Source organism: Myxocyprinus asiaticus, chromosome 47 (genome assembly GCF_019703515.2).
Source record: "Myxocyprinus asiaticus isolate MX2 ecotype Aquarium Trade chromosome 47, UBuf_Myxa_2, whole genome shotgun sequence".
Taxonomy (NCBI): Eukaryota; Metazoa; Chordata; class Actinopteri; order Cypriniformes; family Catostomidae; genus Myxocyprinus; species Myxocyprinus asiaticus.
In genome coordinates, this window is record NC_059390.1 from 13,451,723 (window position 1) to 13,469,916 (window position 18,194).

The window sequence follows — 18,194 nt, forward strand, 5'->3', positions numbered from 1 at the left end:
AAATAAAGTGCTGTTTAGCTGAACTTGTCCTGAACCCAGAACATTCCTTTAATCTACACAGCATGGAATCAAAAACTTAAACTGTACTAATAAACTGCATGTCCTACAGACATCTTTTCTCAAACAATGAGTGAGTAGTTCACTCTATTGCAGTATTTTATGTTTTTTCATAAAAGCATTTTTTAAAAGAAAAAAAAAGATTGTGTTGATGAATAGGTTTACATTGCATTTCATACAGAGTTCAGCATGCTACACTTCTCTTGCAGCTGTGTTTTTGCAACACTTCTGTTATACAGAACCAAGCTGCTTACACAAGCATGTGTGAATATTGTTACCTGTTAATATGGGTGTCAAAATAAATATGCACAACTTATGTGTGAAACAGGTCTTAAAGATCCACAGTGACCGATCTGTCTCTTTCACACACATTGAAAATACAGCTTTTCCTACTCCCTTGCATTAGCTCACTGTGGCCTCATCTGTCTCACTCTGCAGCAAGTAAAGCTTCCATCCACCCGTGACCTTCTAGAACATGCAGCAGTGAAGTCAGACCACACCAGAGAGTGGAGACAGACCTTCTAGTCAGCCAAAGCAGCAACAGCAATCCTCCAGGCCAAGGATCCCCGCAGAGAAGCAAAACTACCAGACTGAGCATCCTGCCCACCAGAGCAGCTAAACTAAAGCAGAATACAGCTTTTCCACTTTTAATCACTTACTCATTATTGTCTTTTGACTCACTTATATTTGACATTGATAGAGCGTAAGCAGATGTTTGTGTGGGATACAGTAATGCTAGGAACTCTAGCATGTGACTGGTTAATATTGTGCCAAACACTGTGACCGCAGCTGCCATTCATGAATACTTATTTAAGGGGCTGTTCACACAGAACACATTCTTGTGCCCACGGAGTGGAGGTGGCGTAGTGGACTAAAGCACTGAACTGGTAAGCAGAAGATTGTTGGTTCAATCCCCACAGCCACCACCACTGTGTCCTTGAGTGAGGCACTTAACTCCAGGTTGTTCCAGGGGGATTGTCCCTGTGATAAGGGCACTGTAAGTTGCTTTGGATAAAAGTGTCTGCCAAATGCATAAATGTAAATCTGCACTGTTTTTTAAATAGTTTTGTCTTTTTTTTTTTTTTAAGTATGCTACACTGACGTATTTGACCAATTGTGTGGCGGAGTGGCATAAGATTAAAAATAATAACTAAAAAATGTACCCGACTACGCCACCCTGGGAATTCCACGCAGGGAGTATGAAACACAAGATGTGAATTAATAAGGTCACACAGGTTTACTTCACTAATGAAAGGCCAGAGACATGGGTGCAAGTACAAAATACATTTTTTATTAAAAATACAATTAGAATAAAACACTTAAACTTAAAATGAGAACTGGCCTTAACCAGGAGTTGGTGCAAATAGCAGGAAACACAAACAATGCAACTGGAGTTATATGATATAATATATACAGTTATAAAATATATGATTAGACACAACTGCAAGAACTGGGACTTACCAGCAGGGGCGGACTATAAGGACCAGTATCAGCCCTAGAATAGAGGATCACTGTCTCCTTACGAGACACCTACGTTTTGTTCAATGCTTTTTTTAGGTCGCCACACTTGGGTTCACAAAAAAAACCACTGCAAATCCATTGATTTCAATGTGCGTTATGATGCTGCGTTAGGATGAACAGTAAGCAAGGGTCATGAATGTAATGCTCAGTCATGCGACCAACAGTAGAGAACATTTCAACTTCTACTGCAAAACACTCTGATGTAGGCACTTGTTGACCTATGAGAATTTTAGAGAGGCAGTTCCAATTTTGCTTTCCACTGTTTTCCCCCATGATTTCAAATTGACGCAGCTCTTTCCACACCCTCAATACTAATCTTACACATTCCAATCCATCAAACACTCCATCAGACCATTCTTTAGTGTGTAGGCACCCTTAAACAGTGAAAAACGTCATACTGCCAAAAACAGCCATCTAGCACGTTTACAATTGAAATTACATAACAGGACAGACAGATAGAATACGCTTGCTGTGTTAATGACCCTTTAGGCTGTTGTTTTCTCCGATATCTCTTATTAATGATGGGTATGTAAGCTCGAGACGAAATTTCAACCCTATATGTAACAGGGCAGAATCTCTGACCTCTGCTGCTGTGTTTACTTCTGATAGATGTAAGCCTTCACTGGTTATGAATTAGGCTCGATCTGATAGAGTCCTTATCGCGGGTTTGTATGCGTGAGTAAAAAGGCAAGACAGACGGTGAGAGGGATGTCTACACTGACTAATGCCTTTGTATGATTTGTTTAATCCATGGAATGCAAAACATTTTACAACTCAGGGGTTATACACAGCCGCACAAGCTCACTCACACATGGCTGACACAAAAGGGCCCCTCAAACACTATTCCTTTTTCTAGATTTCTTCATTATAAGACTAAGTGCACAACAGGGTTGTTACGATAAGTTATCTTTGGTACAATGCCTTTGTAAAAATAATTCTAATTACACATTAATATACTGTATTTTGTCATAATTTCTTTCCTTTTACACTTTTGGTTCGGTTAAACCCTTTAGCCATTTCAGGGACTATTTAGCCCGAGATGGACTACTGGTATTAAAATGAATGGGAGAAATTGTAATTCCCAATGCCCAATGGATGTAGAAAAGGAAGTCCCACCTTACAGGTAACAGAGCCAATCACCCTTTAGATACAGACATCGCCAGTCAGTCAGCTCAAAAATGCACATGCACATTAGATGAACCAGCCTGAAAAATAGCATTTTTAGTGTGATCTGAGCTCAAGAAGCACAATTTATGATATCACTGGTGTCAGATTTTACTGTTGATTTGAAATATGGGTAACACTTTACAATAAGGTTCCATTCGTTAACATTAGTTAATGCATTAGGTCTCATGAATAAACAATTAACAATATATTTTTACAGCATTTATTAATTGCTTTGTTAATGTTAGTTAATGAAAATACAATTGCTCATTGTTAGTTCATAGTGTATTAACTAATGTTAACAAATACAACTTTTAATAAAAATAAAAAAAAATTATTAGTATGTTGAAATTAACATTAACTAAAATTAATTACTGCTTTATAAGTATTGTTCATTGTTAGTTCATGTTAACTAATGTTGTTAACTAAGGTTAACAAATGGAACCTTATTGTAAAGTGTTACTGAAATATGTTCTTTGATCGTAATCTTGAACAACCGTTTTGAAGATTTCGGTCTCTACCCATTCAAGTAGATTGGAGCTGTACTTTTATGCTGATGGTTTACATAGGAAATAGCTGCCCAGTCTGCCCGAGAGCATTCCAAAAATGGCCGCCAATTGAAATGACTTGCCATGAAAGAGACTTTGGCCATTTTCAAAGAAAACTGAAGGACCATTGTGTTTCTGTGAAATGGACAGCTTTCCAATATGAAAATATTTTAACAAATATGACAACCCTCCTAACTACATTAGGGGAACCCGTTTCTCCATTTACAGGCAGTCAGAAGTAGCCATGTTTTTTGATTAAATAAAATTCTTTGCAAGCATCATATAATGCAAATATTTCATTACATTGTGATAGATGTGTTAACAGTGCCCATTGTTTTTTCTCTTAGACGTGTGAAATGTACAGGTAACAGCAACTGCTATAGAGATAAATGGTAATGCTAACAGATAGCTCTTTCCAGGTGGGCCTGTAAGACATAAAATACTCCAAGTATCCTATATAATATTATTATAGCACCAGGATACATTGCAATACCAGTACGCAATGTAACAAGTTAGGCAAATGGAACCTTAGCTCCAATTACTGTATTAGGCCCTCGACTGAAAAATGAGAGGATGGAAAAATCTACTTTACAGAGAAGTTGTACTTTAAGAATGGGACCGGATTCAAACTTCCTAAATCTTAATTTAACAGATGAGAGATAAAGGAAGTCAGATGTCAGGGCAGTATGAGAGGGATACCTCAACCAATGCTTTTAATTTCCCACAGAGGTGAGAAGGAAATCCTGTAGGATGTTTGGCCTTTTCTAAATCTTCAGCCAGCTCATCCTTTGCTATAACCCCACCCTGAGCTTGCACATGGACGGTACTGCATCAGAGAAACCGCTCGCACACACACACCTCAGAGTAGTGTGAGTGAGGTGTGTGTATACTGCCACTCCAAGGTAAAAAAAAAAAGGCAAAGTGAACAAGAGGCCAGTGTCCCACCCTGACGGCATCACCAACATGTGACACATAATCCAGTGGAGGATGAAATTGTGGAGAACTACAGGGGTCGAAGGGCTGCAGCTGTGATGTTGAAAGTCCTCTCTTGAGAGGATCTGGGAGGACTCTTGGTCCAAATTACAGCAGAATCCGTACAGCTCTTGGATAGCTGATTCTAATATATTATATAAACACTAAACTTTTCATTTTTTATATAAATAGTGCTTGCTAATGCAATTCTTAAGTAAATAATACAGGTGCATCTCAATAAATTAGAATGTCGTGGAAAAGTTCATTTATTTCAGTAATTCAACTCAAATTGTGAAACTCGTGTATTAAATAAATTCAGTGCACACAGACTGAAGTAGTTTAAGTCTTTGGTTCTTTTAATTGTGATGATTTTGGCTCACATTTAACAAAAACCCACCAATTCGTGCACCGTTTGTGCTATGGACATGAATGAAATCTCAAATCATGCAGCTTATTGAGGAGATTTATACAAATACTTTAAACAATCATACTCACAATTTACACCTGGCAGATGATAAAAATGGGCAAAAATATATAATATACTTACAATGAATGAGGTACCTAGGCTATAAGGACCAGAATATTATAGGTTGTTTCCCAATTAGCTCTCTAGTTCAGTAGTCAGGTCACTGACCAGGTATTTGGCCATTTCTAGGGATGTTCTAGTTGCAACATCGTTCCAGTGCACTGAAATGTCCCTAAAATTTCCCAGATTGCAACGTAGATATGTTCCTTTACTGGAAATGTTGTAATGTCTTCTGAAGTCTTTCAGGTTGTTAGATGACAAAAAAAAATTAAAATTAAGTTAAGTTTAAAAAATTATTTTTTTTAAATAGTACAATTATGAAGTCAATGTTTTATTCTCGCATCAATAAAGTGCATGAAAGGGAAATAATTTATTTTTATATATTTTTTGAATATTTTTAATATAGTTTTTAGAAGATTAAAAATACACTCCTTTGTATTTTTATTTAATCTTTTATGTCATTTATCTTTCATAATAACACTGTACATTTGAATATCTACCATGAAAATACATGACAGTGTAATTTATACAGCGATGTTGTTGATATATAACAGCTGCGTTTAAAGGCGTAACCATGTTATCGTGTCTCACAGGTGATTGAGAGTGTCCCAATGTTCAGTGGATGAACACCATTGCCAATGCACGAATTCATGTTCACAAGATACTGATCAACAGCACAGGTAGCTAGGGAGAGAGATGATATTTGGGGGTGGGATCTTTTGACCTAGACTAGTAAGCAACTACCTACCAACCACTTCTTAGCAACCACATAGGAACGCATCATGTTGGAGATTTTTGCATGGCCAAGCAACACTCACATTTTCTTCAGAATGTTAGTACTTGCTTTGTACTGTGAGTTTGCACTCATTCCATTTTCATAATAAAATAATGCCTTTGATTGGCCTTCATTAAATAATAAACCGATTTTTTTCAGGTTAGCTTTGAGAATGAGCCAAAGTTCCTTTGCAGCACCTAAAAATAATTAATCACTGTCAAACTGCAGAAATGAGGCTTTGGCTTCTGCTTCTAGGTTTTCAGAAAACATCTGAATATGGCATAAAGGATCATTTTCAACTGATCTTTATCAGCCATCATGACGACACACCAGAGGTGGGTAGTAACGCGCTACATTTTTAAGAAAGAAATTACTTTTAGAGTAGGTTTAAAATTAGGTACTTTTTACTCTCACTCAAGTAAATTTAGAATGAATTTTTTTACTTTTACTTCTTTACAATGGGCGGCATTCCTGTCATTACATTACTGGGTTTAATTTTAATTAATGCGTAATTTATTGAGAACAGACAACATTTCTGCGCATGCACAGAGAGGTGCACGGGGCGTGGAAATCATTCACTCATTCACTATTTCCTATATAGTGAATGGCAGTGAGTGCACTGTATCTCAGCAGTGAGTGATCGAAATGAGTGAGTGAATTTGGTCGCTGACATATACACCGAGCATCGGTGCTCTGGGGCTGTCGCAGAAACAACGTCATATATGAACTTTTAAAATACTTAGGCCTTGTTATTCTTATTAAATAATATATTAATACAATAAATCTTCATTCTGTTTGTCATTTTTAATATATATGTTAATATAAAGAGTAAACACATTTTATCAAATGTACATTATTGTATTTATTTGTTATACTTTAGTGTCTTTAAACTTCACTTCAAGCTAGGTAGCGTTTCTGGGTGCATAGCACCCTCATCCGATCATAAACAGCACCAAAGTTATCATAACCTACATGTTATAACTGAACATTTAAATCATCCACAGAATTATAATTTCCACTGTGTGCAGTCTCCTGAGTTAAAATAATGTCACCTCAGTGAATAATTTAGTAAATAAAGAATTCTTCAGCTTAATGGCAAAATTCTTTATAAATATAAATAAAGTACATTTTAAAATGTATAGATGTGTATGACTTTCTTTATTCTGCTGAACACAAATGAAGAATATTTCAGCTCTTTTGGTCAATAAAATGCAAGTGAATGAGTGCCAACATTTTAATGCTAAAAACAAAAAGGCAGCATGAAAGTTATCCACAAGTCAAAAAAATCAGTATTTTCAGAAGCGATGTGATATGAGAATATGTGGATGAGAAACAGAGAAACAGATCTTTCACATTCTTCTTCTTGTGTTTTTGGTGAATCACACTAGTAAAAAATGACAAATATTGATTTGTTTCATCATATCACTTCTGAAGATATGGATTTAACTGCTGGAGTCTTATAGATTACTTTTATGCTACCTTTATGTGCTTTTTGGAGCATCAATATTTTGGCACCCATTCACTTACATTGTACTGACCTACAGAGCTGAAATATTCTTCTAAAAATCTTAATTTGTGTTCTGCAGAAAAAAGAAAGTCATACACATCTGGGATGGTATGAGAGTGAGTAAATGATGAGAGAATTTAAATTTTTGAGTGAACTATCCCTTTAAAGTGATAGCTCATCATTTCTCTACCCTCATGTTGTTCCAAACCCGTGTAACCTTCTGTATTCTGTGGAACACAAAAGATGTTAGACAGACTGTTAGAGACTGACAGTCTCAGTCACCATTCACTTTCAAAATATTATATATATATTAAAAAAAAACATTCACTGAAAGTAAATAGTGACTCAGGCAAACATTCTGTCTAATATCTCCTTATTGTGTTGCATGGAAGAAAGTCATATGGGTTTGGAACAACATGATGGTGAACGATGACAGAATTTCCATTAATAATAATAATAATAATAATTCTGTAATAAAAAAAATGTCCTACCCTTTTCTCCCCAATTTTGAATGCCTAGTTCCCAATGTGCTCTAAGTCCTCATGGTGGCGTACTGACTTGCCTCAATCCGGGTGGTGGAGGACAAATCTTGGTTGCCTCTGTGTCTGAAACTGTAAATCCATGCATCTTATCATGTGGCTTGTTGAGCACGTTACTGTGGAGACATAGCATGTGTGGAGGCTTCATGCTATTTTCTGCGCCCCACCGAGAGCAAGAACCACATTATAGTGACCACGAGGAGGTTACCCCATGTGACTCTACCCTCCCTAGCAACCGGGCCAGTTTGGTTGCTTAGGAGGCCTGGCTGGATTCACTCAGCACGCCCTGGATTTGAACTCATGACTCCAGGGGTTGTAGTCAGCGTCTTTACTCACTGAGCTACCTAGGCCCCCATTCTGTAATACATGTTAAATGTGTATTTTGTAATGGAATATAGGGGAGTTAACATCCATTATGTCATTTGTGAAAGTAACGAGTTACTCACTACTTTTTGAGTACTCTTTTAATTGGATACTTTCTTACTCTTACTCAAGTAATTATTTATGTTAGTACTTTTGCTCTGCTTGAGTAATTATTTATTAAAGTAATTATAATTTTACTTGAGTATAGTTTTTGGCTACTCTACACACCTCTGCGACACACAGATCCTCCAATTTAACAGAAGGAATAGTCTATCTAATAGTTTAATGTAACCTCCTCCCTTATCATTATCTGCTTTCATTAAAGGGCTCTGGTTCATCACACAGGCCTGCGAGCATGGAAGTATATATGTTGTATTTTAGTTGGACAAGGAAGATTACAAAGTGCACTGTACCTCTAGCAGGCCAAGACTTGTCCATGGACCTATAGTATATGTGTAGGTGCATATGTTCAATGATCTAACCATAGAGTATTACATAATATATGCTGAAACAAGGTGTTCTACAAGCACAGCTGCATGCATGTGGGTTTATAAGAAAGACTGAGTGGCCACCTGCCACTAGTGGGTCTCAGTCACTGGAGCTATAATGCTGAGCGGGCACTGTATAGACCAGGTGTGTCGCCATAGGGCCCTGTAACCATGGTAATGACAGAGTGAATGGGCAAAAACATGAAGCCCTTACACAACCAAGGGCAATTATAGATGCAATAAATCTTTTTAAATTTGTCAACACACCTTTTGTAAAAGTAGACTACATGCCCCGCTGTCATTTCCTGGCAATGCTAAATGCATCACCAGAATGACAGAGAGTTTCAAACATTTTCAAAGGTGTAACAAAGGTCCATCCATCACTTTAGTAGAATGAATTTTATTTTTGCTTTGGTAAAAGCAAAAAGCTACAGGGCTTAACTCCTGTAGCTTGGGAGAGGGACATTGTGGGGTGGCACCTTTTACACTGGATTTTGCGCTGTCACTTACAGTAAAACATATTCAGGACGTCTAAAAACCAACTGGGTTCCACTCTTGGCCAAAACAATATCGGCACATATCTAGATATCATTGTGGGACAGTATACAGATGAAATTTTGATTATTTTTGACCAAATTACCAAAAGTTCAGCCATGCAACTTTATGTGCCGCAAGCTGATAGGTCCTCTGAATGTTATCTGTTTAGCTAATTGGTTTCGCTCACATGTGACATTGGCTTGTACTGTATGGTTTTAGCTGACTGGTCCTTTGACATGTAATCGGGTAGCCAATCAACAATTAAATTGCTCAGTTTTGCAGACAATCCAGTTACACTGCATTGTGCTGTGAGAGTTTTTTCTCTGAAACCCACCCCCACATGTCTAAATCAGCTACATGTGGATTGTTTGGAATGTCTGTTTGTGCAGCATTATGTCATACATGCTCGATGTAGAATGTCTTCTATTTTGTCTTTGTATTTTCTAGAAGTAGCAAGTCCAGTATTGCTCTGCAGCAGCAGCAGCAGCGTAGCAGATCTAGACTGCCAGTACCAATATCCTATCAATGTCATACCCATATCAACATGCTAAACTTTTCAGAGAGTTGTCATGAAGACAGAAGCTTCAGTACATCATTTTCTGCATTGTAATTTTGTTACGATATATTCTTAATGTATTATTTGTATTCTTTTTTATTTATAAATTGTATTATTTGATATATATATATATATATATATATAAAATTATTATTATTATTATTTTATTTTTTGTCTCGGTCTCAGCCTGTCACGTTTATGTGTTTTGTTCATGTTTTGTGTTCATGTCTTTTTTTTTTTTTAAGTTTAGTTCCTGTTCCTGTTCATGACATGTGGTTTCCTGGTCATGTGATGTCCTGTTTCCCTCCATGTTCATGTGTCTTGTTTTCATTGGTTTATTGTCTTGTTAACTCATCAGTCTCATGTTCGTCATGGTCCTTGATCAGGTATTGTTAATGTATCGTTGTTTGGTGTAATGTTGTTTAAAATAAGTCAAGTCACATCAAGTAATTTGTTTTGTATTCACATTTTTGGATTTCATTCTTCATGTAAATAAACACTGCACTTGGGTTCTTCACATCATCATCTGCCTGTCATTGCCAGCTTTATTACACAGACACAATTAATATTATTCATATTTTTTTATATAATTTTGTTGTTGTTTTTGGGCCTAGTTCACAGTGAAAGGGAAAACTGTTCACTTTTTTTTTTTTTTTTTTTTAATGGAATTCACTAATGCATAACATCTAACTACTTTCTTTTATATTCTCACATACTTTAGGGTAAAACTGAAGACTTGTAATAACACCGTCACAGAGATTATTACCTGGCTCATCAGCTCTGTTATCATCTTTAATGGTTGCCATTCCACTCTCTCCAGTTACATAAGTGCCTTCTTTCTGTTTTTTTTATTTTTTTTTATTTTTTATTTTTTTGTAAAAACAAAGTTCTGTCAGCTAGATGTGGATTCTGGGTGTCAACAGAGCCTATAAGGGTCAAAATCAATTATTTCTATCAATCTTTAACATGTGGAATTACTGAGGACTTAATTGAGATGTCAATCAGTCAACACAATACCTAAGAAATAGTCATCTGACATGTTTCAGAAGACTGAGAAACATTGGAGAAAGTGGTTTGCAGGCACAGACCTGGTTTCTGGCTTTGATTAGCTTGCATCTGGAAGGATTGTGCATTTTGACAGCATCTAAACCTAGCAGGAGAGAGATAAGTGATGTAACACGAAGTTAAACAAAACTGACAAGTATCTCTATGATATTCACTTTTCTAATTCAGTTCAATTCTAGTCAAGTTCACTTCTGTTTTAAGTCCATTACAATTTCATGATACAACAAATACACTCCAGCTGTGTAAGTGCATGTGTGACACTGTGATGTAAGAGTTAAGTAACTTGTGTAACAAACCGAAGCAATTCTAAATGAACAGGTTTATAGATTTATATTACAAGGCGGAGAAATAATTAGTTTCTTTGACCATAATTTCACACAAAGCCTCACACTTTTTCAGTTCAATGAATCAAATACCAATACTAGTTGAATTATGCAGCTGATATAATCCTCTGGACTCTTTGACTGTGCTGTACTTTAGCAGTTAAGCTTTGGATTGTGTAAGGACACTGTAAATTACCTTGAGCTTGAAATGGATTGTTCCATTCGCTCATATGGGAGAGAGGTCATGAACCTGAGTCAGAATGACAAAGGAGCCCGACCTCAGTGACCCTACAACACTTGCTCATATATCTACAAGGCAAGATCAACATCATGATGAAGCCAAGCTGTATTCTGATTACATGTGTTTTTGAGTGAGTGTTTCCGTGGGTGAGTGTGTTTTTTGTTTGCTTTTCTCAGTGTAGGAGGGACAAAGAGAGAAAAACAGGAGAAAGAGAAAAATTACTGCAGGTTCCAACACGACATGACCCCTATATGTATGCATAACCTCCAACACACACATTATACCTCAGAATGCACACACATTCACTATATATAAAAGTGGGAGGGCTGACCTTCTTTTAACATTTCAGCTGACCTTTGACACCTGTGACATGCATGGGCCACACGCACACCACAAACATGGAGCTGAAGCCTCTTCACTCACTCTGACTCACACACACAGAGACAAAACATCTTCATTTACCCTTCAGCCAAAGTCTGGTTCCTGCATCTATCATCACTTACAATTAATTGATCACACATTCCAAAGTCCCTTTCAGGCCTTATGTAATTGAGAAAAGTATCAATAACATATTTCAAACCAGCACATGGTCCAGTTAATGGTCATTTTCATTCTGGAGTAAAAACATATGCAATGCTTCTTTTAACTGAAAAGCGGGACTTCAAATCCGTAAATTCAGACTCAAGTCGCATTTAAGTCTCACACAATATGACTTCTGTGACTTTGACTCGAAATTAGGGGACTTAAAGGAATAGTTTACCCCAAAATGAAAATTCTCTCATTTTTTACTCACCCTCATGCCATCCCAGACGTGTATGACTTTCTTTCTCTGCAGAACAGAAAGATTTTTAGAACAATATTTCAGCTCTGTAGGTCCATACAATACAACGGTATGGTAAGAACAGCAAGTCCAGAATCAGGACATTTGTAGTATAGCTCTTAATGCTATTTATACCACCTAAACCTATTAATTCTACATAACTGCAGAGGGTGTATGCTTATCCTGATTCTCTTTAGCCTGATTTTGTACACAATCACAGAGGCCCATAAGAGCTGTACAGCGGCCTCATTAGGCACACAGGAAACAGGCCAGATTCCAGAAATATGAGTTTTGCTGGGACCCAGACGACAAAACAACGGTGTCTGCTACAAAATCAGATCTGACCTGTTCTTATTTTACATGGCCTGCTCGCTGTGTCTCTATGATTAGCTATGGATGCATAGCCTGTGCTGTGCTCTGCTCTCTTTTTATTTATAGTGATTATTTTGGGGGTTTTGTTGGCACATTATTTGTAAAGATGCTTTGGAACATTATGTATTATGAAAAGCACTATACAAACCAGATGAAATGGAATTAAACTGAATTAGTTTTGCAGGGTGAACAGCAGAGCTACTGTATGTTGTTCCACTAGACAAACCAGCACATAACCAGCATAAACCAGTTTGGACCAGCATGCAAATTCATGCAAGTCTAAGCTGGTCATTTCAGCAGAAATATAACATGATAAAAGAGAGATGTTGCATCTCATATACAGAATAGAAGACAGTGGAAGAAAAAAAAAGAAAGATAATTAGAAATGAGATCCTTACAAATTCCCCATAATTAAGTGATCAAGCGATTAACATGTTACAGCAACATGGTTGATTTCACATGGTTGGTCAACATGGAGAGATGGTTATTCAGTGATCTGCTGTAATATTAGCACCATCCATCACACACGTCATTCTCTATTAACCCTCTGATGCTCATCCAACTAACAGATGCATGTTGTTTTGTTAGGAACAGATTTCTCATTCTCTCTTTTTTCATCTATCCCTTTCTTCTCTTCATTAATAAGGTCATGGTTCACATTTGTAATAATTCTGTTTCAAGAATGAATATTTACAGGTGCTGTTTGAACTTAGCTCACCACTTCCTCAGGAGAAATCAAGCCTTTCAAAAAAATGCTGAGAGCTTTAGGTTAGTCAGTCAAGATAGGTGTGTGTTTGTGTGTTTAGTGAAGGGCTGTTTTTGAGCTCAGAACATAGTAAAAAGCCCATAAAGAACAGTTTCTTTTGAAACAATGTAAAATGCACTTAGCAAACCCATGTTTTCAACAACAACACATACAGTATATAAATCACGTTCAACATCTTTTTTATTTTTTTTCTTATTTTTTGAGTGAGAGAATTGATTTATAGCCAATTAAAAGAGTTGCTAAGACAAGAGCAATTTGAACAGTAAAGAAATAATTCACCCAAAATGTAATATTAAACCCATATGAATTTCTTACTTCCGTACTAATCGCTCTTTTCCATGCATTTACAAGAAATGGATACTGGAGCTTTCAAGCTTCAAAAAGGATTCAAAAACCCCAATAAAGAATCATAAAAGTGGTCCATTAAACTCATGCGCTATTTGATAGCTTTGGGTGAAAGAGACTGAATTTATGTTGTTATTCACTAAAAATCTTGAATATGCCATATGGACAAGGGTTAAATTGGGGCAGAACGGTCCAGAATGGCGTTCTGGCACCTCGGCAGAAAACGAATAGTCCAGTCTTTGTTGCCTAGAGCGGGACTGTTTTAAGTGCACGCGCGCTCCGCTGCCTGCTTCAAACAGTTCAACCAGTGGGAAGAAATTTGTTACAATACCCAGCTCTTAGGGTTCCACCACCTCAAAAATCCCAGTTTAATCCCTGCATATGGACCACTTTTATGAGACTATTATGGTGATTCTGCATCCTTTTTTCGAAGTCTGAAGCGTGGCCAGAATATTGTTCAAAAATCCTCTTTTTGTGTTTCACTGAAACAATAAAGTCATACAGGTTTGAAACAACATGAGGGTAAGTAAATGATGACAGAATTATCTTTTTTTTTTCTTTTTTTTTTTTTTGTTAACTGTTCGTTTACATAAAAATAACAACAGTTATTGAGGCGTATTTGATACCTACACATAAAATGTGATGCTTTAGCTATTTTGGAGTTGCCATTTGGACATTCAGATGCACAAATAGGAGACAGGCCCTTATACCAATATCCTGCTCTCTCAATTTTGGGCAGAGGCAGAGTTAAAACTGTCATGATCTAAGCCAGACACTCACCATGACATTGTGTGTACTTGCTTCTTCTGCTGTAAATTAAGAAAATAATAATGTTCTCTATGCAGCATTTGTTTTTTTATATGCTGGGCACAGCACAAGCAAAGAGCAAACAGCTTTGTAATTGTTTCAATGTGCAGCCTTTCTGAATGGATGATGTACTTTAAATGAAGTCAATAAGGTCTCACTTTAGCTGGATAATCAGAACAGCATCATCTCCATCCATGTCTACAGCATTGTATTTTAAATCACAAGTGCATAACCTGAAAACCACATTTATCTATCTGTTTCTATTTTGAGGACAGCATTGCTCAGTCCCTTAGGATGCTCGTGCACTTCAGTGTGGGCTAGAGGGGAAAAAACGGACCATTCAAGGTCTACTCAAGAGACTGAAAATGCCCAATTAGCACCCAAATCTGAAATATAATACATCTGACGCTTCCTATCTCAGACTAGTAGACTAGCACTTGAACCTCTCAGCTCATTGCAGTGTGAAGCCTGCAAGATGTCAGGACTTCAATGACTAAGAAACAACTCAACCATTGAAGAGGCAACTGTCAATCATATACCTTCTGCAGACCCATACATGTAGAGACATTTCTCCTAGAAGCCATTTAAAGACTGAAAGTTAATCAAGCTCAGTGTTAAAATCCACACACTGAGGCACCTAATCTTTTAAAATGGCACTATGGCACCATCTTATGGTAGTAAAATGTAACTGCATTAATGGAATTAGCCATTACGGCTATATGATTAAAATATTACAAACTACATAAACAACTAAAGCATATAGCTGAAATACAGTTAATTCAATTATCTTATTAGAGTGTGTCTGTGAGAGGAATCATATCCATTATTCGCCTTGTTGGGGGCGTCTAATGCTAGAGGGATTTAAGCATGTGAGTCTAATTTGTTTGAAATGTCAGAGATAATGTATGGAAAAGTTGCCTTAAAAGCATCAAACACAGCTGTGGGGAAAGGTTATGGTCTCTGTGATTGCTGCTTATTCCCCGTTAGGCTGGCTGTGGCCTTTCAGTGACTGGAGACTTGCCTTCACTGGATCATCAAGAGAGCCGGTGGGATTCGAGCTGACCTGCAGACACAGAGCCACCGCAGAGCAGAAATACAGACCCCCTACCTCACAGATAACTAGTTCTAACCAGCTCTCTGAGTCTGAAAAAAAGGAAATGCCGGATAAGTGAAAACGAGCAACAAAGAGAGCGGAAGAGAAAGACTGAGTTGACACTTCATTGATAAATATAAGGCAATAGCCTATATGTTCTTTACTCGGGGTCTACCTCAAATAATTATATAGTTCACCCAAAAATTTTAATTCTCTCATCTTTTACTCACCCTCATGCCATCTCAGGTGTGTGACTTTCTTCTGCTGAAAACAAGCAAAGATTAAAAATAAATAAATAAATAAATAAAATTTAAAAACAAATCAGCCATACAATGCAAGTGAATGGGTGCCAAAACTTTGAAGCTCCAAAAGCACATAAAGGCAGCATTAAAGTAATCTATAAGACTCTTATGCTTAAATCTACATCTTCAGAATCGATATGATAGGTGTGGGTGAGAAACAGATCAATATTTAAAGGAATAGTTCACCCAAAAATGAAAATCCTCTCATTTTTCACTTACCCTGATGCCATCCCAGATGTCTATGACTGTATTTTTTTCAGTAGAACACAAATGAAGATTTTAAGAAGAAGATAGAGCTCTGTCAGGTCCTTATAATGTAAACAAGTGCCAGCACTTTGATGGTCCAAAAGTCACATTTAGGCAGCATAAAATTAATCCATGCGACTCCAGTCGATCAGTGAATTTCTTCTGAAGCGAATCAATAGGTTTATGTAAGAAACAAGTCGATAATTAAGAAATTTTTAACTTTAAAATCGACTCTTCTATCCAGGGCTCTGTTGCTGTTTGTAATGTCCAAACTCTCGCGTGACATTCGTTCTTCTGTTGATAATAAGCGCTGCTTCTGAATTCTTGCATGAACTCGCTAAAGCGCCTACGTCACATGACAGCTGCGTGATGCGTCAACTGTTGGCAGGAGGCGCTTTTTAAAAGTTAATAACATTTTAATTATCGATTTGTTTTTTTACACAAATGTATTGATTTGCATCAGAACACATTAATTGATCGACTGGAGTTGTGTGGATTACTTTTATGCTGCCTAAATATTACTTTTGGACCGTCAAAGTGTTGGCACCCGTGTATATCCATTATAAGGACCTGACAGAGCTCCATCTTCTTCTTAAAATCTTTATTAGTGTTCTGTTGAAGAAAGACAGTGATACACATCTAGGATGGCATCAGGGTAAGTGAATAATGAGAGAATTTTAATTTTGGGGTAAACTATTCCTTTAATTCCTATTTCCCTATAAATTCTCCTCCTGGAGAATATGTAGTGATATGCATGAAGAATGTGAATCGCCGAAAACAAAAGAAGAACATGGAAGTGAAAGTGATAGTGGATATTTGTAGTAAAATAAAAAATAAAATTTAAAAAAAGGACTCGCCCACACTTATTATATTGCTTCTGAACATAATGAGTCGTATGGATTACTTTTATGCTGCCTTTATGTGCTATTTGGAGCTTCAAAGTTTTGGCCACCTTTCACTTGCATTGTATGGACCTACAGAGTTGAGATATTGTTTTAAAAAAAAAAAAAAAAATCTTCATTTGTGCTCTGCAGAAGAAAGAAAGGGAGTAAATGATGAGAGAATATTCATTTTTTGGGTGAACTATACCTTTAACTACCCTCAGTAGCATAATTATTGATTAAGCCTATTAATTAACTATAAATATTAATCATAATTTAATTTACCTCAGTAAAGAAAACCCATCTCACTGTTTTTAGCGTCTCGTGCAGGGAACTTGAACAAACACCTCTCAAGATATCCGTGTTCTTTACGGGCCCAAAAGACATTGAAAGCACAGCAGTAAGGACTTGCAGCACCAGAAACTGCTTGTTCAAAATTATTTTCTAATGTTAGATCATAGAGCACAGAGAGAGCTTATTGTTTCTAGCAGCTGCATGAATCAGTCCATCATGAAAGCTTATAGCCATTACCTGAAAGAACAACAGTTACAGGTAATGGAGACAGCGCTTCAATTTGATAAAGATCATACTGCACACAGTCATTTATGTGTGTGTGGGAGAGATTAAGACAGTGAAGGCGAGCAAGAACCACTGAGTCTGTTTTAAGAAAAAAAAAGAATTTTAATTAATTAAAAGAACAATAGATAATTTTGGAGTGGATGTTGCCAGTAACATGTTTTAATTAGCTGAACAGATTGATTGTAAAACATGGAATTAGTGTGTACAGTTCAATACAATAGCATAGATAGATCTTATTAATGCCTATTATTAATGCCTAATATTAAAGTAAATGAAAGAGCTGAAAGCATTTAGTAATATTACAATTTCTACCTGGTCTAATGGGAAAAACATGACTAGATCAGCTTCAAAGGAGCAGTTTACAATCAATATGATTTCAGAATTGGTTTCTTTATTCCTGAGTACATAACTGGCCATCATAGACTTTTTAAAATGCCATTTGGCATCAATTTATTCAAATCCATTCAAGACATATTGAATGCTTTTATTAAAAGCTGCAGACATCTGAATAACACATTTTCCTTAAAGTATTAATTTGCAAGAATATTTTTAACTACCACCAACATTTTAAAATAATGTGGGATGCCCTCACAAGGTGATACAATTTGAAAAAAAATATATACGTATATATATGTTTTAAAGTTTTATTGAAAAAGGTTTGGTGAAGTGTATAATTTCAGTGCCCCATGTGGCTCGAAATGGAATTTCAAAAGTAATTACTCTTTTCAAACAGTTTTCCTTGAAGCCCCTCCCATCTTCCATTGGTCAATTCAAGACCCGTTCACACATGCAGCGACTTAC